General features: G+C 41.2%; 33 non-coding genes across 33 annotated transcripts; all 33 read left to right on the forward strand.

Moving 5' to 3' along the window:
- The first annotated feature begins 852 nt into the window (after nt 1-852).
- TRNAL-UAA (transfer RNA leucine (anticodon UAA)) lies at nt 853-936 on the forward strand. Its single transcript has one exon. It is a non-coding gene; the product is annotated as a tRNA-Leu (tRNA).
- A 1,101-nt stretch (nt 937-2,037) lies between these two features.
- On the forward strand, nt 2,038-2,121 carry TRNAL-UAA (transfer RNA leucine (anticodon UAA)). Its single transcript has one exon. It is a non-coding gene; the product is annotated as a tRNA-Leu (tRNA).
- Nucleotides 2,122-2,748: 627 nt separating this feature from the next.
- Nucleotides 2,749-2,832, forward strand: TRNAL-UAA (transfer RNA leucine (anticodon UAA)). Its single transcript has one exon. It is a non-coding gene; the product is annotated as a tRNA-Leu (tRNA).
- Nucleotides 2,833-3,459: 627 nt separating this feature from the next.
- Nucleotides 3,460-3,543, forward strand: TRNAL-UAA (transfer RNA leucine (anticodon UAA)). The gene has a single exon. It is a non-coding gene; the product is annotated as a tRNA-Leu (tRNA).
- A 1,575-nt stretch (nt 3,544-5,118) lies between these two features.
- Nucleotides 5,119-5,202, forward strand: TRNAL-UAA (transfer RNA leucine (anticodon UAA)). The gene has a single exon. It is a non-coding gene; the product is annotated as a tRNA-Leu (tRNA).
- Nucleotides 5,203-5,592: 390 nt separating this feature from the next.
- On the forward strand, nt 5,593-5,676 carry TRNAL-UAA (transfer RNA leucine (anticodon UAA)). Its single transcript has one exon. It is a non-coding gene; the product is annotated as a tRNA-Leu (tRNA).
- A 390-nt stretch (nt 5,677-6,066) lies between these two features.
- Nucleotides 6,067-6,150, forward strand: TRNAL-UAA (transfer RNA leucine (anticodon UAA)). The gene has a single exon. It is a non-coding gene; the product is annotated as a tRNA-Leu (tRNA).
- Nucleotides 6,151-7,488: 1,338 nt separating this feature from the next.
- TRNAL-UAA (transfer RNA leucine (anticodon UAA)) lies at nt 7,489-7,572 on the forward strand. The gene has a single exon. It is a non-coding gene; the product is annotated as a tRNA-Leu (tRNA).
- A 390-nt stretch (nt 7,573-7,962) lies between these two features.
- On the forward strand, nt 7,963-8,046 carry TRNAL-UAA (transfer RNA leucine (anticodon UAA)). The gene has a single exon. It is a non-coding gene; the product is annotated as a tRNA-Leu (tRNA).
- A 153-nt stretch (nt 8,047-8,199) lies between these two features.
- On the forward strand, nt 8,200-8,283 carry TRNAL-UAA (transfer RNA leucine (anticodon UAA)). Its single transcript has one exon. It is a non-coding gene; the product is annotated as a tRNA-Leu (tRNA).
- Nucleotides 8,284-9,147: 864 nt separating this feature from the next.
- Nucleotides 9,148-9,231, forward strand: TRNAL-UAA (transfer RNA leucine (anticodon UAA)). The gene has a single exon. It is a non-coding gene; the product is annotated as a tRNA-Leu (tRNA).
- Nucleotides 9,232-9,858: 627 nt separating this feature from the next.
- On the forward strand, nt 9,859-9,942 carry TRNAL-UAA (transfer RNA leucine (anticodon UAA)). Its single transcript has one exon. It is a non-coding gene; the product is annotated as a tRNA-Leu (tRNA).
- Nucleotides 9,943-10,095: 153 nt separating this feature from the next.
- On the forward strand, nt 10,096-10,179 carry TRNAL-UAA (transfer RNA leucine (anticodon UAA)). The gene has a single exon. It is a non-coding gene; the product is annotated as a tRNA-Leu (tRNA).
- A 1,101-nt stretch (nt 10,180-11,280) lies between these two features.
- Nucleotides 11,281-11,364, forward strand: TRNAL-UAA (transfer RNA leucine (anticodon UAA)). The gene has a single exon. It is a non-coding gene; the product is annotated as a tRNA-Leu (tRNA).
- A 627-nt stretch (nt 11,365-11,991) lies between these two features.
- Nucleotides 11,992-12,075, forward strand: TRNAL-UAA (transfer RNA leucine (anticodon UAA)). The gene has a single exon. It is a non-coding gene; the product is annotated as a tRNA-Leu (tRNA).
- A 390-nt stretch (nt 12,076-12,465) lies between these two features.
- On the forward strand, nt 12,466-12,549 carry TRNAL-UAA (transfer RNA leucine (anticodon UAA)). Its single transcript has one exon. It is a non-coding gene; the product is annotated as a tRNA-Leu (tRNA).
- Nucleotides 12,550-12,702: 153 nt separating this feature from the next.
- Nucleotides 12,703-12,786, forward strand: TRNAL-UAA (transfer RNA leucine (anticodon UAA)). The gene has a single exon. It is a non-coding gene; the product is annotated as a tRNA-Leu (tRNA).
- Nucleotides 12,787-13,413: 627 nt separating this feature from the next.
- TRNAL-UAA (transfer RNA leucine (anticodon UAA)) lies at nt 13,414-13,497 on the forward strand. Its single transcript has one exon. It is a non-coding gene; the product is annotated as a tRNA-Leu (tRNA).
- Nucleotides 13,498-14,361: 864 nt separating this feature from the next.
- On the forward strand, nt 14,362-14,445 carry TRNAL-UAA (transfer RNA leucine (anticodon UAA)). Its single transcript has one exon. It is a non-coding gene; the product is annotated as a tRNA-Leu (tRNA).
- Nucleotides 14,446-14,835: 390 nt separating this feature from the next.
- TRNAL-UAA (transfer RNA leucine (anticodon UAA)) lies at nt 14,836-14,919 on the forward strand. The gene has a single exon. It is a non-coding gene; the product is annotated as a tRNA-Leu (tRNA).
- A 153-nt stretch (nt 14,920-15,072) lies between these two features.
- Nucleotides 15,073-15,156, forward strand: TRNAL-UAA (transfer RNA leucine (anticodon UAA)). Its single transcript has one exon. It is a non-coding gene; the product is annotated as a tRNA-Leu (tRNA).
- A 627-nt stretch (nt 15,157-15,783) lies between these two features.
- TRNAL-UAA (transfer RNA leucine (anticodon UAA)) lies at nt 15,784-15,867 on the forward strand. Its single transcript has one exon. It is a non-coding gene; the product is annotated as a tRNA-Leu (tRNA).
- Nucleotides 15,868-16,494: 627 nt separating this feature from the next.
- On the forward strand, nt 16,495-16,578 carry TRNAL-UAA (transfer RNA leucine (anticodon UAA)). The gene has a single exon. It is a non-coding gene; the product is annotated as a tRNA-Leu (tRNA).
- A 153-nt stretch (nt 16,579-16,731) lies between these two features.
- On the forward strand, nt 16,732-16,815 carry TRNAL-UAA (transfer RNA leucine (anticodon UAA)). The gene has a single exon. It is a non-coding gene; the product is annotated as a tRNA-Leu (tRNA).
- A 390-nt stretch (nt 16,816-17,205) lies between these two features.
- Nucleotides 17,206-17,289, forward strand: TRNAL-UAA (transfer RNA leucine (anticodon UAA)). Its single transcript has one exon. It is a non-coding gene; the product is annotated as a tRNA-Leu (tRNA).
- A 2,175-nt stretch (nt 17,290-19,464) lies between these two features.
- On the forward strand, nt 19,465-19,548 carry TRNAL-UAA (transfer RNA leucine (anticodon UAA)). The gene has a single exon. It is a non-coding gene; the product is annotated as a tRNA-Leu (tRNA).
- A 627-nt stretch (nt 19,549-20,175) lies between these two features.
- On the forward strand, nt 20,176-20,259 carry TRNAL-UAA (transfer RNA leucine (anticodon UAA)). The gene has a single exon. It is a non-coding gene; the product is annotated as a tRNA-Leu (tRNA).
- Nucleotides 20,260-20,649: 390 nt separating this feature from the next.
- Nucleotides 20,650-20,733, forward strand: TRNAL-UAA (transfer RNA leucine (anticodon UAA)). The gene has a single exon. It is a non-coding gene; the product is annotated as a tRNA-Leu (tRNA).
- A 1,812-nt stretch (nt 20,734-22,545) lies between these two features.
- On the forward strand, nt 22,546-22,629 carry TRNAL-CAA (transfer RNA leucine (anticodon CAA)). The gene has a single exon. It is a non-coding gene; the product is annotated as a tRNA-Leu (tRNA).
- A 627-nt stretch (nt 22,630-23,256) lies between these two features.
- TRNAL-UAA (transfer RNA leucine (anticodon UAA)) lies at nt 23,257-23,340 on the forward strand. Its single transcript has one exon. It is a non-coding gene; the product is annotated as a tRNA-Leu (tRNA).
- A 153-nt stretch (nt 23,341-23,493) lies between these two features.
- TRNAL-UAA (transfer RNA leucine (anticodon UAA)) lies at nt 23,494-23,577 on the forward strand. Its single transcript has one exon. It is a non-coding gene; the product is annotated as a tRNA-Leu (tRNA).
- Nucleotides 23,578-23,730: 153 nt separating this feature from the next.
- On the forward strand, nt 23,731-23,814 carry TRNAL-UAA (transfer RNA leucine (anticodon UAA)). Its single transcript has one exon. It is a non-coding gene; the product is annotated as a tRNA-Leu (tRNA).
- A 153-nt stretch (nt 23,815-23,967) lies between these two features.
- Nucleotides 23,968-24,051, forward strand: TRNAL-UAA (transfer RNA leucine (anticodon UAA)). The gene has a single exon. It is a non-coding gene; the product is annotated as a tRNA-Leu (tRNA).
- The last annotated feature ends 1,136 nt before the right edge of the window (nt 24,052-25,187 follow it).

Below are 25,187 nucleotides of genomic sequence, written 5' to 3' on the forward strand. Positions count from 1 at the left end.
ATTTTAATAACTTGTATCTCAAACTCAGGAAAGGCTTTTCTAGTATGGCAACAAGTGAGTGGCTTTATGTGGCATAGAGACACGGGAGGTATTTTGGTGTTGTACCATAGCTTCATTTTCAAGGAAATCGTTTAAAAGCGTGTCAGGATGGCCGAGTGGTCTAAGGCGTCAGATTTAAGCTCTGATCCTCGTATGAGGGCGTGGTTTCGAACCTCACTTCTGACAACGATTTGTTTCATTTTAAAAACTTGTATCTCATACTCAGGAAAGGCTTTTCTAGTATGGCAACAAGTGATTGGCTTTATGTGGCATAGAGATACGGGAGGTATTTTGGTGTTGTACTATAGCTTCATTTTCAAGGAAAACGTTTAAAAGCGTGTCAGGATGGTCGAGTGGTCTTAGGCGTCAGATTTAAGCTCTGATCCTCGTATGAGGGTGTGGGTTTGAACCCCACTTCTGACAACGATTTGTTTCATTTTAATAACTTGTATCTCAAACTCAGGAAGGGCTTTTCTAGTATGGCAACAAGTGAGTGGGTTTATGTTGCATAGAGATACGGGAGGTATTTTGGTGTTGTACTATAGCTTCTTTTTCAAGGAAAACGTTTAAAAGCGTGTCAGGTTGGCCGAGTGGTCTAAGGCGTCAGATTCAAGCTCTGATCCTCGTATGAGGGCGTGGGTTTGAACCCCACTTCTGACACCGTTTTGTTTCATTTTAATAATTTGTTTCTCATACTCAAGAAAGGCTTTTCTAGTATGGCAACAAGTGAGTGGCTTTATGTGGCATAGAGATACGAGAGGTATTTTGGTGTTGTACTATAGCTTCATTTTCAAGGAAAACGTTTAAATGCGTGTCAGGATGGCCGAGTGGTCTAAGGCGTCAGATTTAAGCTCTGATCCTAATATGAGGCCGTGGGTTCGAACCCCACTTCTGACAACGATTTGTTTCATTTTAATAACTTGTATCTCAAACTCAGGAAAGGCTTTTCTAGTATGGTAACAAGTGAGTGGCTTTATGTGGCATAGAGATACGGGAGGTATTTTGGTGTTGTACTATAGCTTCGTTTTCAAGGAAAACGTTTAAAAGCGTGTAAAGATGGCCGAGTGGTCTAAGGTGTCAGATTTAAGCTCTGATCCTCGTATGAGGGCGTGGGTTTGAACCCCACTTCTGACACCGTTTTGTTTCATTTTAATAATTTGTATCTCATACTCAAGAAAGGCTTTTCTAGTATGGCAACAAGTGAGTGGCTTTATGTGGCATAGAGATACGAGAGGTATTTTGGTGTTGTACTATAGCTTCATTTTCAAGGAAAACGTTTAAAAGCGTGTCAGGATGGCCGAGTGGTCTAAGGCGTCAGATTTAAGCTCTGATCCTCGTATGAGGGCGTGCGTTCGAACCCCACTTCTGACAACGATTTGTTTCATTTTAATAACTTGTATCTCAAACTCAGGAAAGGCTTTTCTAGTATGGCAACAAGTGAGTGGCTTTATGTGGCATAGAGACACGGGAGGTATTTTGGTGTTGTACCATAGCTTCATTTTCAAGGAAATCGTTTAAAAGCGTGTCAGGATGGCCGAGTGGTCTAAGGCGTCAGATTTAAGCTCTGATCCTCGTATGAGGGCGTGGTTTCGAACCTCACTTCTGACAACGATTTGTTTCATTTTAAAAACTTGTATCTCATACTCAGGAAAGGCTTTTCTAGTATGGCAACAAGTGAGTGGCTTTATGTGGCATAGAGATACGAGAGGTATTTTGGTGTTGTACTAAAGCTTCATTTTCAAGGAAAACGTTTAAAAGCGTATCAGGATGGCCGAGTGGTCTAAGGCGTCAGATTTAAGCTCTGATCCTCGTATGAGGGTGTGGGTTTGAACCCCACTTCTGACAACGATTTGTTTCATTTTAATAACTTGTATCTCAAACTCAGGAAGGGCTTTTCTAGTATGGCAACAAGTGAGTGGGTTTATGTTGCATAGAGATACGGGAGGTATTTTGGTGTTGTACTATAGCTTCATTTTCAAGGAAAACGTTTAAAAGCGTGTCAGGATGGCCGAGTGGTCTAAGGCGTCAGATTTAAGCTCTGATCCTCGTATGAGGGCGTGGGTTCGAACCCCGCTTCTGACAACGATTTGTTTCATTTTAATAACTTGTATCTCAAACTCAGGAAAGGCTTTTCTAGTATGGCAACAAGTGAGTGGCTTTATGTGGCATAGAGACACGGGAGGTATTTTGGTGTTGTACCATAGCTTCATTTTCAAGGAAATCGTTTAAAAGCGTGTCAGGATGGCCGAGTGGTCTAAGGCGTCAGATTTAAGCTCTGATCCTCGTATGAGGGCGTGGTTTCGAACCTCACTTCTGACAACGATTTGTTTCATTTTAAAAACTTGTATCTCATACTCAGGAAAGGCTTTTCTAGTATGGCAACAAGTGAGTGGCTTTATGTGGCATAGAGATACGAGAGGTATTTTGGTGTTGTACTAAAGCTTCATTTTCAAGGAAAACGTTTAAAAGCGTATCAGGATGGCCGAGTGGTCTAAGGCGTCAGATTTAAGCTCTGATCCTCGTATGAGGGTGTGGGTTTGAACCCCACTTCTGACAACGATTTGTTTCATTTTAATAACTTGTACCTCAAACTCAGGAAGGGCTTTTCTAGTATGGCAACAAGTGAGTGGGTTTATGTTGCATAGAGATACGGGAGGTATTTTGGTGTTGTACTATAGCTTCATTTTCAAGGAAAACGTTTAAAAGCGTGTCAGGATGGCCGAGTGGTCTAAGGCGTCAGATTTAAGCTCTGATCCTCGTATGAGGGCGTGGGTTCGAACCCCACTTCTGACAACGATTTGTTTCATTTTAATAACTTGTATCTCAAACTCAGGAAAGGCTTTTCTAGTATGGCAACAAGTGAGTGGCTTTATGTGGCATAGAGACACGGGAGGTATTTTGGTGTTGTACCATAGCTTCATTTTCAAGGAAATCGTTTAAAAGCGTGTCAGGATGGCCGAGTGGTCTAAGGCGTCAGATTTAAGCTCTGATCCTCGTATGAGGGCGTGGTTTCGAACCTCACTTCTGACAACGATTTGTTTCATTTTAAAAACTTGTATCTCATACTCAGGAAAGGCTTTTCTAGTATGGCAACAAGTGAGTGGCTTTATGTGGCATAGAGATACGAGAGGTATTTTGGTGTTGTACTAAAGCTTCATTTTCAAGGAAAACGTTTAAAAGCGTATCAGGATGGCCGAGTGGTCTAAGGCGTCAGATTTAAGCTCTGATCCTCGTATGAGGGTGTGGGTTTGAACCCCACTTCTGACAACGATTTGTTTCATTTTAATAACTTGTACCTCAAACTCAGGAAGGGCTTTTCTAGTATGGCAACAAGTGAGTGGGTTTATGTTGCATAGAGATACGGGAGGTATTTTGGTGTTGTACTATAGCTTCATTTTCAAGGAAAACGTTTAAAAGCGTGTCAGGATGGCCGAGTGGTCTAAGGCGTCAGATTTAAGCTCTGATCCTCGTATGAGGGCGTGGGTTCGAACCCCACTTCTGACAACGATTTGTTTCATTTTAATAACTTGTATCTCAAACTCAGGAAAGGCTTTTCTAGTATGGCAACAAGTGAGTGGCTTTATGTGGCATAGAGACACGGGAGGTATTTTGGTGTTGTACCATAGCTTCATTTTCAAGGAAATCGTTTAAAAGCGTGTCAGGATGGCCGAGTGGTCTAAGGCGTCAGATTTAAGCTCTGATCCTCGTATGAGGGCGTGGTTTCGAACCTCACTTCTGACAACGATTTGTTTCATTTTAAAAACTTGTATCTCATACTCAGGAAAGGCTTTTCTAGTATGGCAACAAGTGATTGGCTTTATGTGGCATAGAGATACGGGAGGTATTTTGGTGTTGTACTATAGCTTCATTTTCAAGGAAAACGTTTAAAAGCGTGTCAGGATGGTCGAGTGGTCTTAGGCGTCAGATTTAAGCTCTGATCCTCGTATGAGGGTGTGGGTTTGAACCCCACTTCTGACAACGATTTGTTTCATTTTAATAACTTGTATCTCAAACTCAGGAAGGGCTTTTCTAGTATGGCAACAAGTGAGTGGGTTTATGTTGCATAGAGATACGGGAGGTATTTTGGTGTTGTACTATAGCTTCTTTTTCAAGGAAAACGTTTAAAAGCGTGTCAGGTTGGCCGAGTGGTCTAAGGCGTCAGATTCAAGCTCTGATCCTCGTATGAGGGTGTGGGTTTGAACCCCACTTCTGACAACGATTTGTTTCATTTTAATAACTTGTATCTCATACTCAGGAAGGGCTTTTCTAGTATGGCAACAAGTGAGTGGCTTTATGTGGCATAGAGACACGGGAGGTATTTTGGTGTTGTACCATAGCTTCATTTTCAAGGAAATCGTTTAAAAGCGTGTCAGGATGGCCGAGTGGTCTAAGGCGTCAGATTTAAGCTCTGATCCTCGTATGAGGGCGTGGTTTCGAACCTCACTTCTGACAACGATTTGTTTCATTTTAAAAACTTGTATCTCATACTCAGGAAAGGCTTTTCTAGTATGGCAACAAGTGATTGGCTTTATGTGGCATAGAGATACGGGAGGTATTTTGGTGTTGTACTATAGCTTCATTTTCAAGGAAAACGTTTAAAAGCGTGTCAGGATGGTCGAGTGGTCTTAGGCGTCAGATTTAAGCTCTGATCCTCGTATGAGGGTGTGGGTTTGAACCCCACTTCTGACAACGATTTGTTTCATTTTAATAACTTGTATCTCAAACTCAGGAAGGGCTTTTCTAGTATGGCAACAAGTGAGTGGGTTTATGTTGCATAGAGATACGGGAGGTATTTTGGTGTTGTACTATAGCTTCTTTTTCAAGGAAAACGTTTAAAAGCGTGTCAGGTTGGCCGAGTGGTCTAAGGCGTCAGATTCAAGCTCTGATCCTCGTATGAGGGTGTGGGTTTGAACCCCACTTCTGACAACGATTTGTTTCATTTTAATAACTTGTATCTCATACTCAGGAAGGGCTTTTCTAGTATGGCAACAAGTGAGTGGCTTTATGTGGCATAGAGATACGAGAGGTATTTTGGTGTTGTACTATAGCTTCATTTTCAAGGAAATCGTTTAAAAGCGTGTCAGGATGGCCGAGTGGTCTAAGGCGTCAGATTTAAGCTCTGATCCTCGTATGAGGGCGTGGGCTCGAACCCCACTTCTGACAACGATTTGTTTAATTTTAATAACTTGTATCTCATACTCAGGAAAGGCTTTTCTAGTATGGCAACAAGTGAGTGGGTTTATGTGGCATAGAGATACGAGAGGTATTTTGGTGTTGTACTATAGCTTCATTTTCAAGGAAAACGTTTAAAAGCGTGTCAGGATGGTCGAGTGGTCTTAGGCGTCAGATTTAAGCTCTGATCCTCGTATGAGGGTGTGGGTTTGAACCCCACTTCTGACAACGATTTGTTTCATTTTGATAACTTGTATCTCATACTCAGGAAAGGCTTTTCTAGTATGGCAACAAGTGAGTGGGTTTATGTTGCATAGAGATACGAAAGGTATTTTGGTGTTGTACTATAGCTTCATTTTCAAGGAAAACGTTTAAAAGCGTGTCAGGATGGCCGAGTGGTCTAAGGCGTCAGATTTAAGCTCTGATCCTCGTATGAGGGTGTGGGTTTGAACCCCACTTCTGACAACGATTTGTTTCATTTTAATAACTTGTATCTCAAACTCAGGAAGGGCTTTTCTAGTATGGCAACAAGTGAGTGGCTTTATGTGGCATAGAGATACGAGAGGTATTTTGGTGTTGTACTATAGCTTCATTTTCAAGGAAAACGTTTAAAAGCGTATCAGGATGGCCGAGTGGTCTAAGGCGTCAGATTTAAGCTCTGATCCTCGTATGAGGGTGTGGGTTTGAACCCCACTTCTGACAACGATTTGTTTCATTTTAATAACTTGTATCTCAAACTCAGGAAGGGCTTTTCTAGTATGGCAACAAGTGAGTGGGTTTATGTTGCATAGAGATACGGGAGGTATTTTGGTGTTGTACTATAGCTTCATTTTCAAGGAAAACGTTTAAAAGCGTGTCAAGATGGCCGAGTGGTCTAAGGCGTCAGATTTAAGCTCTGATCCTCGTATGAGGGCGTGGGTTCGAACCCCACTTCTGACAACGATTTGTTTCATTTTAATAACTTGTATCTCAAACTCAGGAAAGGCTTTTCTAGTATGGCAACAAGTGAGTGGCTTTATGTGGCATAGAGACACGGGAGGTATTTTGGTGTTGTACCATAGCTTCATTTTCAAGGAAATCGTTTAAAAGCGTGTCAGGATGGCCGAGTGGTCTAAGGCGTCAGATTTAAGCTCTGATCCTCGTATGAGGGCGTGGTTTCGAACCTCACTTCTGACAACGATTTGTTTCATTTTAAAAACTTGTATCTCATACTCAGGAAAGGCTTTTCTAGTATGGCAACAAGTGAGTTGCTTTATGTGGCATAGAGATACGAGAGGTATTTTGGTGTTGTACTAAAGCTTCATTTTCAAGGAAAACGTTTAAAAGCGTGTAAAGATGGCCGAGTGGTCTAAGGTGTCAGATTTAAGCTCTGATCCTCGTATGAGGGCGTGGGTTTGAACCCCACTTCTGACACCGTTTTGTTTCATTTTAATAATTTGTATCTCATACTCAAGAAAGGCTTTTCTAGTATGGCAACAAGTGAGTGGCTTTATGTGGCATAGAGATACGAGAGGTATTTTGGTGTTGTACTATAGCTTCATTTTCAAGGAAAACGTTTAAAAGCGTGTCAGGATGGCCGAGTGGTCTAAGGCGTCAGATTTAAGCTCTGATCCTCGTATGAGGGCGTGCGTTCGAACCCCACTTCTGACAACGATTTGTTTCATTTTAATAACTTGTATCTCAAACTCAGGAAAGGCTTTTCTAGTATGGCAACAAGTGAGTGGCTTTATGTGGCATAGAGACACGGGAGGTATTTTGGTGTTGTACCATAGCTTCATTTTCAAGGAAATCGTTTAAAAGCGTGTCAGGATGGCCGAGTGGTCTAAGGCGTCAGATTTAAGCTCTGATCCTCGTATGAGGGCGTGGTTTCGAACCTCACTTCTGACAACGATTTGTTTCATTTTAAAAACTTGTATCTCATACTCAGGAAAGGCTTTTCTAGTATGGCAACAAGTGAGTGGCTTTATGTGGCATAGAGATACGAGAGGTATTTTGGTGTTGTACTAAAGCTTCATTTTCAAGGAAAACGTTTAAAAGCGTATCAGGATGGCCGAGTGGTCTAAGGCGTCAGATTTAAGCTCTGATCCTCGTATGAGGGTGTGGGTTTGAACCCCACTTCTGACAACGATTTGTTTCATTTTAATAACTTGTATCTCAAACTCAGGAAGGGCTTTTCTAGTATGGCAACAAGTGAGTGGGTTTATGTTGCATAGAGATACGGGAGGTATTTTGGTGTTGTACTATAGCTTCATTTTCAAGGAAAACGTTTAAAAGCGTGTCAGGATGGCCGAGTGGTCTAAGGCGTCAGATTTAAGCTCTGATCCTCGTATGAGGGCGTGGGTTCGAACCCCACTTCTGACAACGATTTGTTTCATTTTAATAACTTGTATCTCAAACTCAGGAAAGGCTTTTCTAGTATGGCAACAAGTGAGTGGCTTTATGTGGCATAGAGATACGGGAGGTATTTTGGTGTTGTACTATAGCTTCATTTTCAAGGAAAACGTTTAAAAGCGTGTCAGGATGGTCGAGTGGTCTTAGGCGTCAGATTTAAGCTCTGATCCTCGTATGAGGGTGTGGGTTTGAACCCCACTTCTGACAACGATTTGTTTCATTTTGATAACTTGTATCTCATACTCAGGAAAGGCTTTTCTAGTATGGCAACAAGTGAGTGGGTTTATGTGGCATAGAGATACGAGAGGTATTTTGGTGTTGTACTAAAGCTTCATTTTCAAGGAAAACGTTTAAAAGCGTGTCAGGATGGCCGAGTGGTCTAAGGCGTCAGATTTAAGCTCTGATCCTCGTATGAGGGTGTGGGTTTGAACCCCACTTCTGACAACGATTTGTTTCATTTTAATAACTTGTATCTCAATCTCAGGAAAGGCTTTTCTAGTATGGCAACAAGTGAGTGGCTTTATGTGGCATAGAGATACGGGAGGTATTTTGGTGTTGTACTATAGCTTCATTTTCAAGGAAAACGTTTAAAAGCGTGTCAGGATGGCCGAGTGGTCTAAGGCGTCAGATTTAAGCTCTGATCCTCGTATGAGGGTGTGGGTTTGAACCCCACTTCTGACAACGATTTGTTTCATTTTAATAACTTGTATCTCAAACTCAGGAAGGGCTTTTCTAGTATGGCAACAAGTGAGTGGGTTTATGTTGCATAGAGATACGGGAGGTATTTTGGTGTTGTACTATAGCTTCTTTTTCAAGGAAAACGTTTAAAAGCGTGTCAGGTTGGCCGAGTGGTCTAAGGCGTCAGATTCAAGCTCTGATCCTCGTATGAGGGCGTGGGTTTGAACCCCACTTCTGACACCGTTTTGTTTCATTTTAATAATTTTTATCTCATACTCAAGAAAGGCTTTTCTAGTATGGCAACAAGTGAGTGGCTTTATGTGGCATAGAGATACGAGAGGTATTTTGGTGTTGTACTATAGCTTCATTTTCAAGGAAAACGTTTAAAAGCGTGTCAGGATGGCCGAGTGGTCTAAGGCGTCAGATATAAGCTCTGATCCTCGTATGAGGGCGTGGGTTCGAACCCCACTTCTGACGACGATTTGTTTCATTTTAATAACTTGTATCTCAAACTCAGGAAAGGCTTTTCTAGTATGGTAACAAGTGAGTGGCTTTATGTGGCATAGAGATACGGGAGGTATTTTGGTGTTGTACTATAGCTTCGTTTTCAAGGAAAACGTTTAAAAGCGTGTAAAGATGGCCGAGTGGTCTAAGGTGTCAGATTTAAGCTCTGATCCTCGTATGAGGGCGTGGGTTTGAACCCCACTTCTGACACCGTTTTGTTTCATTTTAATAATTTGTATCTCATACTCAAGAAAGGCTTTTCTAGTATGGCAACAAGTGAGTGGCTTTATGTGGCATAGAGATACGAGAGGTATTTTGGTGTTGTACTATAGCTTCATTTTCAAGGAAAACGTTTAAAAGCGTGTCAGGATGGCCGAGTGGTCTAAGGCGTCAGATTTAAGCTCTGATCCTCGTATGAGGGCGTGGGTTCGAACCCCACTTCTGACAACGATTTGTTTCATTTTAATAACTTGTATCTCAAACTCAGGAAAGGCTTTTCTAGTATGGCAACAAGTGAGTGGCTTTATGTGGCATAGAGACACGGGAGGTATTTTGGTGTTGTACCATAGCTTCATTTTCAAGGAAATCGTTTAAAAGCGTGTCAGGATGGCCGAGTGGTCTAAGGCGTCAGATTTAAGCTCTGATCCTCGTATGAGGGCGTGGTTTTGAACCTCACTTCTGACAACGATTTGTTTCATTTTAAAAACTTGTATCTCATACTCAGGAAAGGCTTTTCTAGTATGGCAACAAGTGAGTGGCTTTATGTGGCATAGAGATACGAGAGGTATTTTGGTGTTGTACTAAAGCTTCATTTTCAAGGAAAACGTTTAAAAGCGTATCAGGATGGCCGAGTGGTCTAAGGCGTCAGATTTAAGCTCTGATCCTCGTATGAGGGTGTGGGTTTGAACCCCACTTCTGACAACGATTTGTTTCATTTTAATAACTTGTATCTCATACTCAGGAAAGGCTTTTCTAGTATGGCAACAAGTGAGTGGCTTTATGTGGCATAGAGATACGGGAGGTATTTTGGTGTTGTACTATAGCTTCGTTTTCAAGGAAAACGTTTAAAAGCGTGTCAGGATGGCCGAGTGGTCTAAGGCGTCAGATTTAAGCTCTGATCCTCGTAGGAGGGTGTGGGTTTGAACCCCACTTCTGACAACGATTTGTTTCATTTCTATAACTTGTATCTCAAACTCAGGAAAGGCTTTTCTAGTATGGCAACAAGTGAGTGGCTTTATGTGGCATAGAGATACGGGAGGTATTTTGGTGTTGTACTATAGCTTCATTTTCAAGGAAAACGTTTAAAAGCGTGTCAGGATGGCCGAGTGGTCTAAGGCGTCAGATTTAAGCTCTGATCCTCGTAGGAGGGTGTGGGTTTGAACCCCACTTCTGACAACGATTTGTTTCATTTTAATAACTTGTATCTCAAACTCAGGAAGGGCTTTTCTAGTATGGCAACAAGTGAGTGGGTTTATGTTGCATAGAGATACGGGAGGTATTTTGGTGTTGTACTATAGCTTCTTTTTCAAGGAAAACGTTTAAAAGCGTGTCAGGTTGGCCGAGTGGTCTAAGGCGTCAGATTCAAGCTCTGATCCTCGTATGAGGGCGTGGGTTTGAACCCCACTTCTGACAACGATTTGTTTCATTTTAATAACTTGTATCTCAAACTCAGGAAAGGCTTTTCTAGTATGGCAACAAGTGAGTGGCTTTATGTGGCATAGAGATACGAGAGGTATTTTGGTGTTGTACTAAAGCTTCATTTTCAAGGAAAACGTTTAAAAGCGTATCAGGATGGCCGAGGGGTCTAAGGCGTCAGATTTAAGCTCTGATCCTCGTATGAGGGTGTGGGTTTGAACCCCACTTCTGACAACGATTTGTTTCATTTTAATAACTTGTATCTCAAACTCAGGAAGGGCTTTTCTAGTATGGCAACAAGTGAGTGGGTTTATGTTGCATAGAGATACGGGAGGTATTTTGGTGTTGTACCATAGCTTCATTTTCAAGGAAATCGTTTAAAAGCGTGTCAGGATGGCCGAGTGGTCTAAGGCATCAGATTTAAGCTCTGATCCTCGTATGAGGGCGTGGTTTCGAACCTCACTTCTGACAACGATTTGTTTCATTTTAAAAACTTGTATCTCATACTCAGGAAAGGCTTTTCTAGTATGGCAACAAGTGAGTGGCTTTATGTGGCATAGAGATACGAGAGGTATTTTGGTGTTGTACTAAAGCTTCATTTTCAAGGAAAACGTTTAAAAGCGTATCAGGATGGCCGAGTGGTCTAAGGCGTCAGATTTAAGCTCTGATCCTCGTATGAGGGTGTGGGTTTGAACCCCACTTCTGACAACGATTTGTTTCATTTTAATAACTTGTATCTCATACTCAGGAAGGGCTTTTCTAGTATGGCAACAAGTGAATGGCTTTATGTGGCATAGAGATACGGGAGGTATTTTGGTGTTGTACTATAGCTTCGTTTTCAAGGAAAACGTTTAAAAGCGTGTCAGGATGGCCGAGTGGTCTAAGGCGTCAGATTTAAGCTCTGATCCTCGTAGGAGGGTGTGGGTTTGAACCCCACTTCTGACAACGATTTGTTTCATTTCTATAACTTGTATCTCAAACTCAGGAAAGGCTTTTCTAGTATGGCAACAAGTGAGTGGCTTTATGTTGCATAGAGATACGGGAGGTATTTTGGTGTTGTACTAAAGCTTCATTTTCAAGGAAAACGTTTAAAAGCGTATCAGGATGGCCGAGTGGTCTATGGCGTCAGATTTAAGCTCTGATCCTCGTATGAGGGTGTGGGTTTGAACCCCACTTCTGACAACGATTTGTTTCATTTTAATAACTTGTATCTCATACTCAGGAAGGGCTTTTCTAGTATGGCAACAAGTGAGTGGCTTTATGTGGCATAGAGATACGGGAGGTATTTTGGTGTTGTACTATAGCTTCGTTTTCAAGGAAAACGTTTAAAAGCGTATCAGGATGGCCGAGTGGTCTAAGGCGTCAGATTTAAGCTCTGATCCTCGTATGAGGGTGTGGGTTTGAACCCCACTTCTGACAACGATTTGTTTCATTTTAATAACTTGTATCTCATACTCAGGAAGGGCTTTTCTAGTATGGCAACAAGTGAGTGGCTTTATGTGGCATAGAGATACGGGAGGTATTTTGGTGTTGTACTATAGCTTCGTTTTCAAGGAAAACGTTTAAAAGCGTGTCAGGATGGCCGAGTGGTCTAAGGCGTCAGATTTAAGCTCTGATCCTCGTAGGAGGGTGTGGGTTTGAACCCCACTTCTGACAACGATTTGTTTCATTTCTATAACTTGTATCTCAAACTCAGGAAAGGCTTTTCTAGTATGGCAACAAGTGAGTGGCTTTATGTTGCATAGAGATACGGGAGGTATTTTGGTGTTGTACTAAAGCTTCATTTTCAAGGAAAACGTTTAAAAGCGTATCAGGATGGCCGAGTGGTCTAAGGCGTCAGATTTAAGCTCTGATCCTCGTATGAGGGTGTGGGTTTGAACCCCACTTCTGACAACGATTTGTTTCATTTTAATAACTTGTATCTCATACTCAGGAAGGGCTTTTCTAGTATGGCAACAAGTGAGTGGCTTTATGTGGCATAGAGATACGGGAGGTATTTTGGTGTTGTACTATAGCTTCGTTTTCAAGGAAAACGTTTAAAAGCGTGTCAGGATGGCCGAGTGGTCTAAGGCGTCAGATTTAAGCTCTGATCCTCGTAGGAGGGTGTGGGTTTGAACCCCACTTCTGACAACGATTTGTTTCATTTCTATAACTTGTATCTCAAACTCAGGAAAGGCTTTTCTAGTATGGCAACAAGTGAGTGGCTTTATGTTGCATAGAGATACGGGAGGTATTTTGGTGTTGTACTATAGCTTCATTTTCAAGGAAAACGTTTAAAAGCGTGTCAGGATGGCCGAGTGGTCTAAGGCGTCAGATTTAAGCTCTGATCCTCGTAGGAGGGTGTGGGTTTGAACCCCACTTCTGACAACGATTTGTTTCATTTTAATAACTTGTATCTCAAACTCAGGAAAGGCTTTTCTAGTATGGCAACAAGTGAGTGGCTTTATGTGGCATAGAGACACGGGAGGTATTTTGGTGTTGTACCATAGCTTCATTTTCAAGGAAATCGTTTAAAAGCGTGTCAGGATGGCCGAGTGGTCTAAGGCGTCAGATTTAAGCTCTGATCCTCGTATGAGGGCGTGGTTTCGAACCTCACTTCTGATAACGATTTGTTTCATTTTAAAAACTTGTATCTCATACTCAGGAAAGGCTTTTCTAGTATGGCAACAAGTGAGTGGCTTTATGTGGCATAGAGATACGAGAGGTATTTTGGTGTTGTACTAAAGCTTCATTTTCAAGGAAAACGTTTAAAAGCGTATCAGGATGGCCGAGTGGTCTAAGGCGTCAGATTTAAGCTCTGATCCTCGTATGAGGGTGTGGGTTTGAACCCCACTTCTGACAACGATTTGTTTCATTTTAATAACTTGTATCTCAAACTCAGGAAGGGCTTTTCTAGTATGGCAACAAGTGAGTGGGTTTATGTTGCATAGAGATACGGGAGGTATTTTGGTGTTGTACTATAGCTTCATTTTCAAGGAAAACGTTTAAAAGCGTGTCAGGATGGCCGAGTGGTCTAAGGCGTCAGATTTAAGCTCTGATCCTCGTATGAGGGCGTGGGTTCGAACCCCACTTCTGACAACGATTTGTTTCATTTTAATAACTTGTATCTCAAACTCAGGAAAGGCTTTTCTAGTATGGCAACAAGTGAGTGGCTTTATGTGGCATAGAGACACGGGAGGTATTTTGGTGTTGTACCATAGCTTCATTTTCAAGGAAATCGTTTAAAAGCGTGTCAGGATGGCCGAGTGGTCTAAGGCGTCAGATTTAAGCTCTGATCCTCGTATGAGGGCGTGGTTTCGAACCTCACTTCTGACAACGATTTGTTTCATTTTAAAAACTTGTATCTCATACTCAGGAAAGGCTTTTCTAGTATGGCAACAAGTGAGTGGCTTTATGTGGCATAGAGATACGAGAGGTATTTTGGTGTTGTACTAAAGCTTCATTTTCAAGGAAAACGTTTAAAAGCGTATCAGGATGGCCGAGTGGTCTAAGGCGTCAGATTTAAGCTCTGATCCTCGTATGAGGGTGTGGGTTTGAACCCCACTTCTGACAACGATTTGTTTCATTTTAATAACTTGTATCTCATACTCAGGAAGGGCTTTTCTAGTATGGCAACAAGTGAGTGGCTTTATGTGGCATAGAGATACGGGAGGTATTTTGGTGTTGTACTATAGCTTCGTTTTCAAGGAAAACGTTTAAAAGCGTATCAGGATGGCCGAGTGGTCTAAGGCGTCAGATTTAAGCTCTGATCCTCGTATGAGGGTGTGGGTTTGAACCCCACTTCTGACAACGATTTGTTTCATTTTAATAACTTGTATCTCATACTCAGGAAGGGCTTTTCTAGTATGGCAACAAGTGAGTGGCTTTATGTGGCATAGAGATACGGGAGGTATTTTGGTGTTGTACTATAGCTTCGTTTTCAAGGAAAACGTTTAAAAGCGTGTCAGGATGGCCGAGTGGTCTAAGGCGTCAGATTTAAGCTCTGATCCTCGTAGGAGGGTGTGGGTTTGAACCCCACTTCTGACAACGATTTGTTTCATTTCTATAACTTGTATCTCAAACTCAGGAAAGGCTTTTCTAGTATGGCAACAAGTGAGTGGCTTTATGTTGCATAGAGATACGGGAGGTATTTTGGTGTTGTACTAAAGCTTCATTTTCAAGGAAAACGTTTAAAAGCGTATCAGGATGGCCGAGTGGTCTAAGGCGTCAGATTTAAGCTCTGATCCTCGTATGAGGGTGTGGGTTTGAACCCCACTTCTGACAACGATTTGTTTCATTTTAATAACTTGTATCTCATACTCAGGAAGGGCTTTTCTAGTATGGCAACAAGTGAGTGGCTTTATGTGGCATAGAGATACGGGAGGTATTTTGGTGTTGTACTATAGCTTCGTTTTCAAGGAAAACGTTTAAAAGCGTGTCAGGATGGCCGAGTGGTCTAAGGCGTCAGATTTAAGCTCTGATCCTCGTAGGAGGGTGTGGGTTTGAACCCCACTTCTGACAACGATTTGTTTCATTTCTATAACTTGTATCTCAAACTCAGGAAAGGCTTTTCTAGTATGGCAACAAGTGAGTGGCTTTATGTTGCATAGAGATACGGGAGGTATTTTGGTGTTGTACTATAGCTTCATTTTCAAGGAAAACGTTTAAAAGCGTGTCAGGATGGCCGAGTGGTCTAAGGCGTCAGATTTAAGCTCTGATCCTCGTAGGAGGGTGTGGGTTTGAACCCCACTTCTGACAACGATTTGTTTCATTTTAATAACTTGTATCTCAAACTCAGGAAAGGCTTTTCTAGTATGGCAACAAGTGAGTGGCTTTATGTGGCATAGAGACACGGGAGGTATTTTGGTGTTGTACCATAGCTTCATTTTCAAGGAAATCGTTTAAAAGCGTGTCAGGATGGCCGAGTGGTCTAAGGCGTCAGATTTAAGCTCTGATCCTCGTATGAGGGCGTGGTTTCGAACCTCACTTCTGATAACGATTTGTTTCATTTTAAAAACTTGTATCTCATACTCAGGAAAGGCTTTTCTAGTATGGCAACAAGTGAGTGGCTTTATGTGGCATAGAGATACGAGAGGTATTTTGGTGTTGTACTAAAGCTTCATTTTCAAGGAAAACGTTTAAAAGCGTATCAGGATGGCCGAGTGGTCTAAGGCGTCAGATTTAAGCTCTGATCCTCGTATGAGGGTGTGGGTTTGAACCCCACTTCTGACAACGATTTGTTTCATTTTAATAACTTGTATCTCAAACTCAGGAAGGGCTTTTCTAGTATGGCAACAAGTGAGTGGGTTTATGTTGCATAGAGATACGGGAGGTATTTTGGTGTTGTACTATAGCTTCATTTTCAAGGAAAACGTTTAAAAGCGTGTCAGGATGGCCGAGTGGTCTAAGGCGTCAGATTTAAGCTCTGATCCTCGTATGAGGGCGTGGGTTCGAACCCCACTTCTGACAACGATTTGTTTCATTTTAATAACTTGTATCTCAAACTCAGGAAAGGCTTTTCTAGTATGGCAACAAGTGAGTGGCTTTATGTGGCATAGAGACACGGGAGGTATTTTGGTGTTGTACCATAGCTTCATTTTCAAGGAAATCGTTTAAAAGCGTGTCAGGATGGCCGAGTGGTCTAAGGCGTCAGATTTAAGCTCTGATCCTCGTATGAGGGCGTGGTTTCGAACCTCACTTCTGACAACGATTTGTTTCATTTTAAAAACTTGTATCTCATACTCAGGAAAGGCTTTTCTAGTATGGCAACAAGTGAGTGGCTTTATGTGGCATAGAGATACGAGAGGTATTTTGGTGTTGTACTAAAGCTTCATTTTCAAGGAAAACGTTTAAAAGCGTATCAGGATGGCCGAGTGGTCTAAGGCGTCAGATTTAAGCTCTGATCCTCGTATGAGGGTGTGGGTTTGAACCCCACTTCTGACAACGATTTGTTTCATTTTAATAACTTGTATCTCATACTCAGGAAGGGCTTTTCTAGTATGGCAACAAGTGAGTGGCTTTATGTGGCATAGAGATACGGGAGGTATTTTGGTGTTGTACTATAGCTTCGTTTTCAAGGAAAACGTTTAAAAGCGTGTCAGGATGGCCGAGTGGTCTAAGGCGTCAGATTTAAGCTCTGATCCTCGTAGGAGGGTGTGGGTTTGAACCCCACTTCTGACAACGATTTGTTTCATTTCTATAACTTGTATCTCAAACTCAGGAAAGGCTTTTCTAGTATGGCAACAAGTGAGTGGCTTTAAGTGGCATAGAGATACGGGAGGTATTTTGGTGTTGTACTATAGCTTCATTTTCAAGGAAAACGTTTAAAAGCGTGTCAGGATGGCCGAGTGGTCTAAGGCGTCAGATTTAAGCTCTGATCCTCGTAGGAGGGTGTGGGTTTGAACCCCACTTCTGACAACGATTTGTTTCATTTTAATAACTTGTATCTCAAACTCAGGAAGGGCTTTTCTAGTATGGCAACAAGTGAGTGGGTTTATGTTGCATAGAGATACGGGAGGTATTTTGGTGTTGTACTATAGCTTCTTTTTCAAGGAAAACGTTTAAAAGCGTGTCAGGTTGGCCGAGTGGTCTAAGGCGTCAGATTCAAGCTCTGATCCTCGTATGAGGGCGTGGGTTTGAACCCCACTTCTGACACCGTTTTGTTTCATTTTAATAATTTGTATCTCATACTCAAGAAAGGCTTTTCTAGTATGGCAACAAGTGAGTGGCTTTATGTGGCATAGAGATACGAGAGGTATTTTGGTGTTGTACTATAGCTTCATTTTCAAGGAAAACGTTTAAAAGCGTGTCAGGATGGCCGAGTGGTCTAAGGCGTCAGATTTAAGCTCTGATCCTCGTATGAGGGCGTGGGTTCGAACCCCACTTCTGACAACGATTTGTTTCATTTTAATAACTTGTATCTCAAACTCAGGAAAGGCTTTTCTAGTATGGTAACAAGTGAGTGGCTTTATGTGGCATAGAGATACGGGAGGTATTTTGGTATTCTAGAGGGCCGGTAGGCCCTTCTAGATAAGAACCCACACCCTCCCGTAATGTTAAAGAAATAATTCACAGATTTTAGGCTTAGCGTCCCATAGAAAAAGTATGGGATTTTTGGTGGTCCACTCCATCGAATAACTCAGAAACTACTGCGAAGTTAAGGTTCGGAACACTTTTGAATTATTAAGCATTTATAGAATGTTGAACTTCTGAAGTTTGATTAAGAACAATTAAGTCTAAGTATTTTATTTTAATTAATTTATAAATCATGGTAAAACCGTTACATATATTACACTGTTTGCATATCATTTTGTTCAGCCTTTATCGGGTTTGTGGCGCATAGGATAACGCGTCTGCCTCTGGAGCAGAAGATTGCAGGTTCGAGTCCTGGCAAGATCGGTGTTTATTTTTACAGATCTTTTATTCAACATAAATGAAATAATCCTATAAATACTATGCTTGGATAATTTTATTGTTATGAAGTACGGGCTTGTGGCGTAATGGATAACGCGTTTGCATTCGAAGCAAAACATTGCAGGTTCGAGTCTTGGAAAGCTCGTTGTCTATTTTTGATGAAGAATCTTAGGAAATTCTTAAATAACAAACTTTCAATGAAATGTGCGCGTGCTGGCGCGTGGTTTAGAAATAACTTTTTTTTTTAAATCTATACAAAAAGGTCAACTAAACTTAATTGAGTCACCAACCGCCTTTTTATATGAAATAAGTTACCACCCGCCTATCTATGGTGAATTAATTTACACTCCCCTGCCAAATAATTTAAAATTTTAATCTTTCCCATAAAATAATGAGAGGCACTTGGAGTGAGCCAATATGCTCACGAACATCTTACTGGAACATCGAATTAATGAAGTTTGACAAGCATATTATTATTTTTATAATGGATTAATACAAATTAAGGCTGAAGGAACAGATATTATATAAAAAAGACTTGGTTTGCCCAAGCCTTAAAAACAAAACGATAAGAGTTTTTCCAGTTGTCTGAAGCGCGGATATTATTTTTTTTCTATTGAATTTTAAGGACAATCCGTATTTTACTACTCTTTAGAATTTAATTCAATCGCCTGATTTTACTGCTAATGGATTAGTTTCCTATAAATTAATTGAAATAAAAAATTACTTATCTCAGATTTTTCAACAACAATTCCATTTTCCTGATACTTTTTATCATGCATTTATTATTTTGAGGGATATCGTGTAAATTTAATCAAATTGACTCTTTTTTTTAAATTTCCGAGAATTTTCCTTTCAAAAGGTTTTAAACACATCAAGTTTTCATAATGTTGTCAACTAAATAGCAACTCAACCAACACTTCTAAAATCTTCCCCACAAGTACTGATATACACAGTTCAATAATTGTGACTGTGCTGAAAGAGGAAACGAACCCCTTTATCAAATATAAGAAAGGTGATAACAGCCCCCTTTTGTATTCGAAAAGACCGCATATAATACATTATTAATGAGAGTATTATTTGAAAATTAAAGTACGTTCTTCATTGAAAAGAGAAAATTTCATGATAAAATGTTTCCGGAAAATGGAATTGTTGTTGAAAAATCTGAGATAAGTAATTTTTTATTTCAATTAATTTATAGGAAACTAATCCATTAGCAGTAAAATCAGGCGATTGAATTAAATTCTAAAGAGTAGTAAAATACGGATTGTCCTTAAAATTCAATAGAAAAAAAATAATATCCGCGCTTCAGACAACTGGAAAAACTCTTATCGTTTTGTTTTTAAGGCTTGGGCAAACCAAGTCTTTTTTATATAATTGTACTATAGCTTCGTTTTCAAGGAAAACGTTTAAAAGCGTGTAAAGATGGCCGAGTGGTCTAAGGTGTCAGATTTAAGCTCTGATCCTCGTATGAGGGCGTGGGTTTGAACCCCACTTCTGACACCGTTTTGTTTCATTTTAATAATTTGTATCTCATACTCAAGAAAGGCTTTTCTAGTATGGCAACAAGTGAGTGGCTTTATGTGGCATAGAGATACGAGAGGTATTTTGGTGTTGTACTATAGCTTCATTTTCAAGGAAAACGTTTAAAAGCGTGTCAGGATGGCCGAGTGGTCTAAGGCGTCAGATTTAAGCTCTGATCCTCGTATGAGGGCGTGGGTTCGAACCCCACTTCTGACAACGATTTGTTTCATTTTAATAACTTGTATCTCAAACTCAGGAAAGGCTTTTCTAGTATGGCAACAAGTGAGTGGCTTTATGTGGCATAGAGACACGGGAGGTATTTTGGTGTTGTACCATAGCTTCATTTTCAAGGAAATCGTTTAAAAGCGTGTCAGGATGGCCGAGTGGTCTAAGGCGTCAGATTTAAGCTCTGATCCTCGTATGAGGGCGTGGTTTCGAACCTCACTTCTGACAACGATTTGTTTCATTTTAAAAACTTGTATCTCATACTCAGGAAAGGCTTTTCTAGTATGGCAACAAGTGAGTGGCTTTATGTGGCATAGAGATACGAGAGGTATTTTGGTGTTGTACTAAAGCTTCATTTTCAAGGAAAACGTTTAAAAGCGTATCAGGATGGCCGAGTGGTCTAAGGCGTCAGATTTAAGCTCTGATCCTCGTATGAGGGTGGGGGTTTGAACCCCACTTCTGACAACGATTTGTTTCATTTTAATAACTTGTATCTCATACTCAGGAAGGGCTTTTCTAGTATGGCAACAAGTGAGTGGCTTTATGTGGCATAGAGATACGGGAGGTATTTTGGTGTTGTACTATAGCTTCGTTTTCAAGGAAAACGTTTAAAAGCGTGTCAGGATGGCCGAGTGGTCTAAGGCGTCAGATTTAAGCTCTGATCCTCGTAGGAGGGTGTGGGTTTGAACCCCACTTCTGACAACGATTTGTTTCATTTCTATAACTTGTATCTCAAACTCAGGAAAGGCTTTTCTAGTATGGCAACAAGTGAGTGGCTTTATGTGGCATAGAGATACGGGAGGTATTTTGGTGTTGTACTATAGCTTCATTTTCAAGGAAAACGTTTAAAAGCGTGTCAGGATGGCCGAGTGGTCTAAGGCCTCAGATTTAAGCTCTGATCCTCGTATGAGGGTGTGGGTTTGAACCCCACTTCTGACAACGATTTGTTTCATTTTAATAACTTGTATCTCAAACTCAGGAAAGGCTTTTCTAGTATGGCAACAAGTGAGTGGCTTTATGTGGCATAGAGATACGGGAGGTATTTTGGTGTTGTACTATAGCTTCGTTTTCAAGGAAAACGTTTAAAAGCGTGTCAGGATGGCCGAGTGGTCTAAGGCGTCAGATTTAAGCTCTGATCCTCGTATGAGGGCGTGGGTTCGGACCCCACTTCTGACAACGATTTGTTTCATTTTAATAACTTGTATCTCAAACTCAGGAAAGGCTTTTCTAGTATGGTAACAAGTGAGTGGCTTTATGTGGCATAGAGATACGGGAGGTATTTTGGTGTTGTACTATAGCTTCGTTTTCAAGGAAAACGTTTAAAAGCGTGTCAGGATGGCCGAGTGGTCTAAGGTGTCAGATTTAAGCTCTGATCCTCGTATGAGGGTGTGGTTTTGAACCCCACTTCTGACAACGATTTGTTTCATTTTAATAACTTGTATCTCAAACTCAGGAAAGGCTTTTCTAGTATGGTAACAAGTGAGTGGCTTTATGTGGCATAGAGATACGGGAGGTATTTTGGTGTTGTACTATAGCTTCGTTTTCAAGGAAAACGTTTAAAAGCGTGTAAGGATGGCCGAGTGGTCTAAGGTGTCAGATTTAAGCTCTGATCCTCGAATGAGGGTGTGGGTTTGAACCCCACTTCTGACAACGATTTGTTTCATTTTAATAACTTGTATCTCAAACTCAGGAAAGGCTTTTCTAGTATGGCAACAAGTGAGTGGCTTTATGTGGCATAGAGACACGGGAGGTATTTTGGTGTTGTACCATAGCTTCATTTTCAAGGAAATCGTTTAAAAGTGTGTCAGGATGGCCGAGTGGTCTAAGGCGTCAGATTTAAGCTCTGATCCTCGTATGAGGGCGTGGTTTCGAACCCCACTTCGGACAACGATTTGTTTCATTTTAAAAACTTGTATCTCATACTCAGGAAAGGCTTTTCTAGTATGGCAACAAGTGAGTGGCTTTATGTGGCATAGAGATACGAGAGGTATTTTGGTGTTGTACTAAAGCTTCATTTTCAAGGAAAACGTTTAAAAGCGTGTCAGGATGGCCGAGTGGTCTAAGGCGTCAGATTTAAGCTCTGATCCTAGTATGAGGGTGTGGGTTTGAACCCCACTTCTGACAACGATTTGTTTCATTTTAATAACTTGTATCTCAAACTCAGGAAGGGCTTTTCTAGTATGGCAACAAGTGAGTGGTTTCATGTTGCATAGAGATACGAAAGGTATTTTGGTGTTGTACTATAGCTTCATTTTCAAGGAAAACGTTTAAAAGCGTGTCAGGATTGCCGAGTGGTCTAAGGCGTCAGATTTAAGCTCTGATCCTCGTATGAGGGTGTGGGTTTGAACCCCACTTCTGACAACGATTTGTTTCATTTTAATAACTTGTATATCATACTCAGGAAAGGCTTTTCTAGTATGGCAACAAGTGAGTGGCTTTATGTGGCATAGAGATACGAGAGGTATTTTGGTGTTGTACTATAGCTTCATTTTCAAGGAAATCGTTTAAAAGCGTGTCAGGATGGTCGAGTGGTCTTAGGCGTCAGATTTAAGCTCTGATCCTCGTATGAGGGTGTGGGTTTGAACCCCACTTCTGACAACGATTTGTTTCATTTTGATAACTTGTATCTCATACTCAGGAAAGGCTTTTCTAGTATGGCAACAAGTGAGTGGGTTTATGTGGCATAGAGATACGAGAGGTATTTTGGTGTTGTACTATAGCTTCATTTTCAAGGAAAACGTTTAAAAGCGTGTCAGGATGGTCGAGTGGTCTTAGGCGTCAGATTTAAGCTCTGATCCTCGTATGAGGGTGTGGGTTTGAACCCCACTTCTGACAACGATTTGTTTCATTTTGATAACTTGTATCTCATACTCAGGAAAGGCTTTTCTAGTATGGCAACAAGTGAGTGGCTTTATGTGGCATAGAGATACGGGAGGTATTTTGGTGTTGTACTATAGCTTCGTTTTCAAGGAAAACGTTTAAAAGCGTGTCAGGTTGGCCGAGTGGTCTAAGGCGTCAGATTCAAGCTCTGATCCTCGTATGAGGGCGTGGGTTCGAACCCCACTTCTGACAACGATTTGTTTCATTTTAATAACTTGTATCTCAAACTCAGGAAAGGCTTTTCTAGTATGGCAACAAGTGAGTGGCTTTATGTGGCATAGAGACACGGGAGGTATTTTGGTGTTGTACCATAGCTTCATTTTCAAGGAAATCGTTTAAAAGCGTGTCAGGATGGCCGAGTGGTCTAAGGCGTCAGATTTAAGCTCTGATCCTCGTATGAGGGCGTGGTTTCGAACCTCACTTCTGACAACGATTTGTTTCATTTTAAAAACTTGTATCTCATACTCAGGAAAGGCTTTTCTAGTATGGCAACAAGTGAGTGGCTTTATGTGGCATAGAGATACGAGAGGTATTTTGGTGTTGTACTAAAGCTTCATTTTCAAGGAAAACGTTTAAAAGCGTATCAGGATGGCCGAGTGGTCTAAGGCGTCAGATTTAAGCTCTGATCCTCGTATGAGGGTGGGGGTTTGAACCCCACTTCTGACAACGATTTGTTTCATTTTAATAACTTGTATCTCATACTCAGGAAGGGCTTTTCTAGTATGGCAACAAGTGAGTGGCTTTATGTGGCATAGAGATACGGGAGGTATTTTGGTGTTGTACTATAGCTTCGTTTTCAAGGAAAACGTTTAAAAGCGTGTCAGGATGGCCGAGTGGTCTAAGGCGTCAGATTTAAGCTCTGATCCTCGTAGGAGGGTGTGGGTTTGAACCCCACTTCTGACAACGATTTGTTTCATTTCTATAACTTGTATCTCAAACTCAGGAAAGGCTTTTCTAGTATGGCAACAAGTGAGTGGCTTTATGTGGCATAGAGATACGGGAGGTATTTTGGTGTTGTACTATAGCTTCATTTTCAAGGAAAACGTTTAAAAGCGTGTCAGGATGGCCGAGTGGTCTAAGGCGTCAGATTTAAGCTCTGATCCTCGTATGAGGGTGTGGGTTTGAACCCCACTTCTGACAACGATTTGTTTCATTTTAATAACTTGTATCTCAAACTCAGGAAGGGCTTTTCTAGTATGGCAACAAGTGAGTGGGTTTATGTTGCATAGAGATACGAAAGGTATTTTGGTGTTGTACTATAGCTTCATTTTCAAGGAAAACGTTTAAAAGCGTGTCAGGATGGCCGAGTGGTCTAAGGCGTCAGATTTAAGCTCTGATCCTCGTATGAGGGTGTGGGTTTGAACCCCACTTCTGACAACGATTTGTTTCATTTTAATAACTTGTATCTCAAACTCAGGAAAGGCTTTTCTAGTATGGCAACAAGTGAGTGGCTTTATGTGGCATAGAGATACGGGAGGTATTTTGGTGTTGTACTATAGCTTCGTTTTCAAGGAAAACGTTTAAAAGCGTGTCAGGATGGCCGAGTGGTCTAAGGCGTCAGATTTAAGCTCTGATCCTCGTATGAGGGCGTGGGTTCGGACCCCACTTCTGACAACGATTTGTTTCATTTTAATAACTTGTATCTCAAACTCAGGAAAGGCTTTTCTAGTATGGTAACAAGTGAGTGGCTTTATGTGGCATAGAGATACGGGAGGTATTTTGGTGTTGTACTATAGCTTCGTTTTCAAGGAAAACGTTTAAAAGCGTGTCAGGATGGCCGAGTGGTCTAAGGTGTCAGATTTAAGCTCTGATCCTCGAATGAGGGTGTGGGTTTGAACCCCACTTCTGACAACGATTTGTTTCATTTTAATAACTTGTATCTCAAACTCAGGAAAGGCTTTTCTAGTATGGCAACAAGTGAGTGGCTTTATGTGGCATAGAGACACGGGAGGTATTTTGGTGTTGTACCATAGCTTCATTTTCAAGGAAATCGTTTAAAAGTGTGTCAGGATGTCCGAGTGGTCTAAGGCGTCAGATTTAAGCTCTTATCCTCGTATGAGGGCGTGGTTTCGAACCCCACTTCGGACAACGATTTGTTTCATTTTAAAAACTTGTATCTCATACTCAGGAAAGGCTTTTCTAGTATGGCAACAAGCGAGTGGCTTTATGTGGCATAGAGATACGAGAGGTATTTTGGTGTTGTACTAAAGCTTCATTTTCAAGGAAAACGTTTAAAAGCGTGTCAGGATGGCCGAGTGGTCTAAGGCGTCAGATTTAAGCTCTGATCCTAGTATGAGGGTGTGGGTTTGAACCCCACTTCTGACAACGATTTGTTTCATTTTAATAACTTGTATCTCAAACTCAGGAAGGGCTTTTCTAGTATGGCAACAAGTGAGTGGTTTCATGTTGCATAGAGATACGAAAGGTATTTTGGTGTTGTACTATAGCTTCATTTTCAAGGAAAACGTTTAAAAGCGTGTCAGGATTGCCGAGTGGTCTAAGGCGTCAGATTTAAGCTCTGATCCTCGTATGAGGGTGTGGGTTTGAACCCCACTTCTGACAACGATTTGTTTCATTTTAATAACTTGTATATCATACTCAGGAAAGGCTTTTCTAGTATGGCAACAAGTGAGTGGCTTTATGTGGCATAGAGATACGAGAGGTATTTTGGTGTTGTACTATAGCTTCATTTTCAAGGAAATCGTTTAAAAGCGTGTCAGGATGGTCGAGTGGTCTTAGGCGTCAGATTT

This window comes from Phalangium opilio, unplaced genomic scaffold, assembly GCF_054372755.1.
Source record: "Phalangium opilio isolate 3A_F unplaced genomic scaffold, DU_Popi_V2 ptg000090l_1, whole genome shotgun sequence".
Classification (NCBI taxonomy): Eukaryota; Metazoa; Arthropoda; class Arachnida; order Opiliones; family Phalangiidae; genus Phalangium; species Phalangium opilio.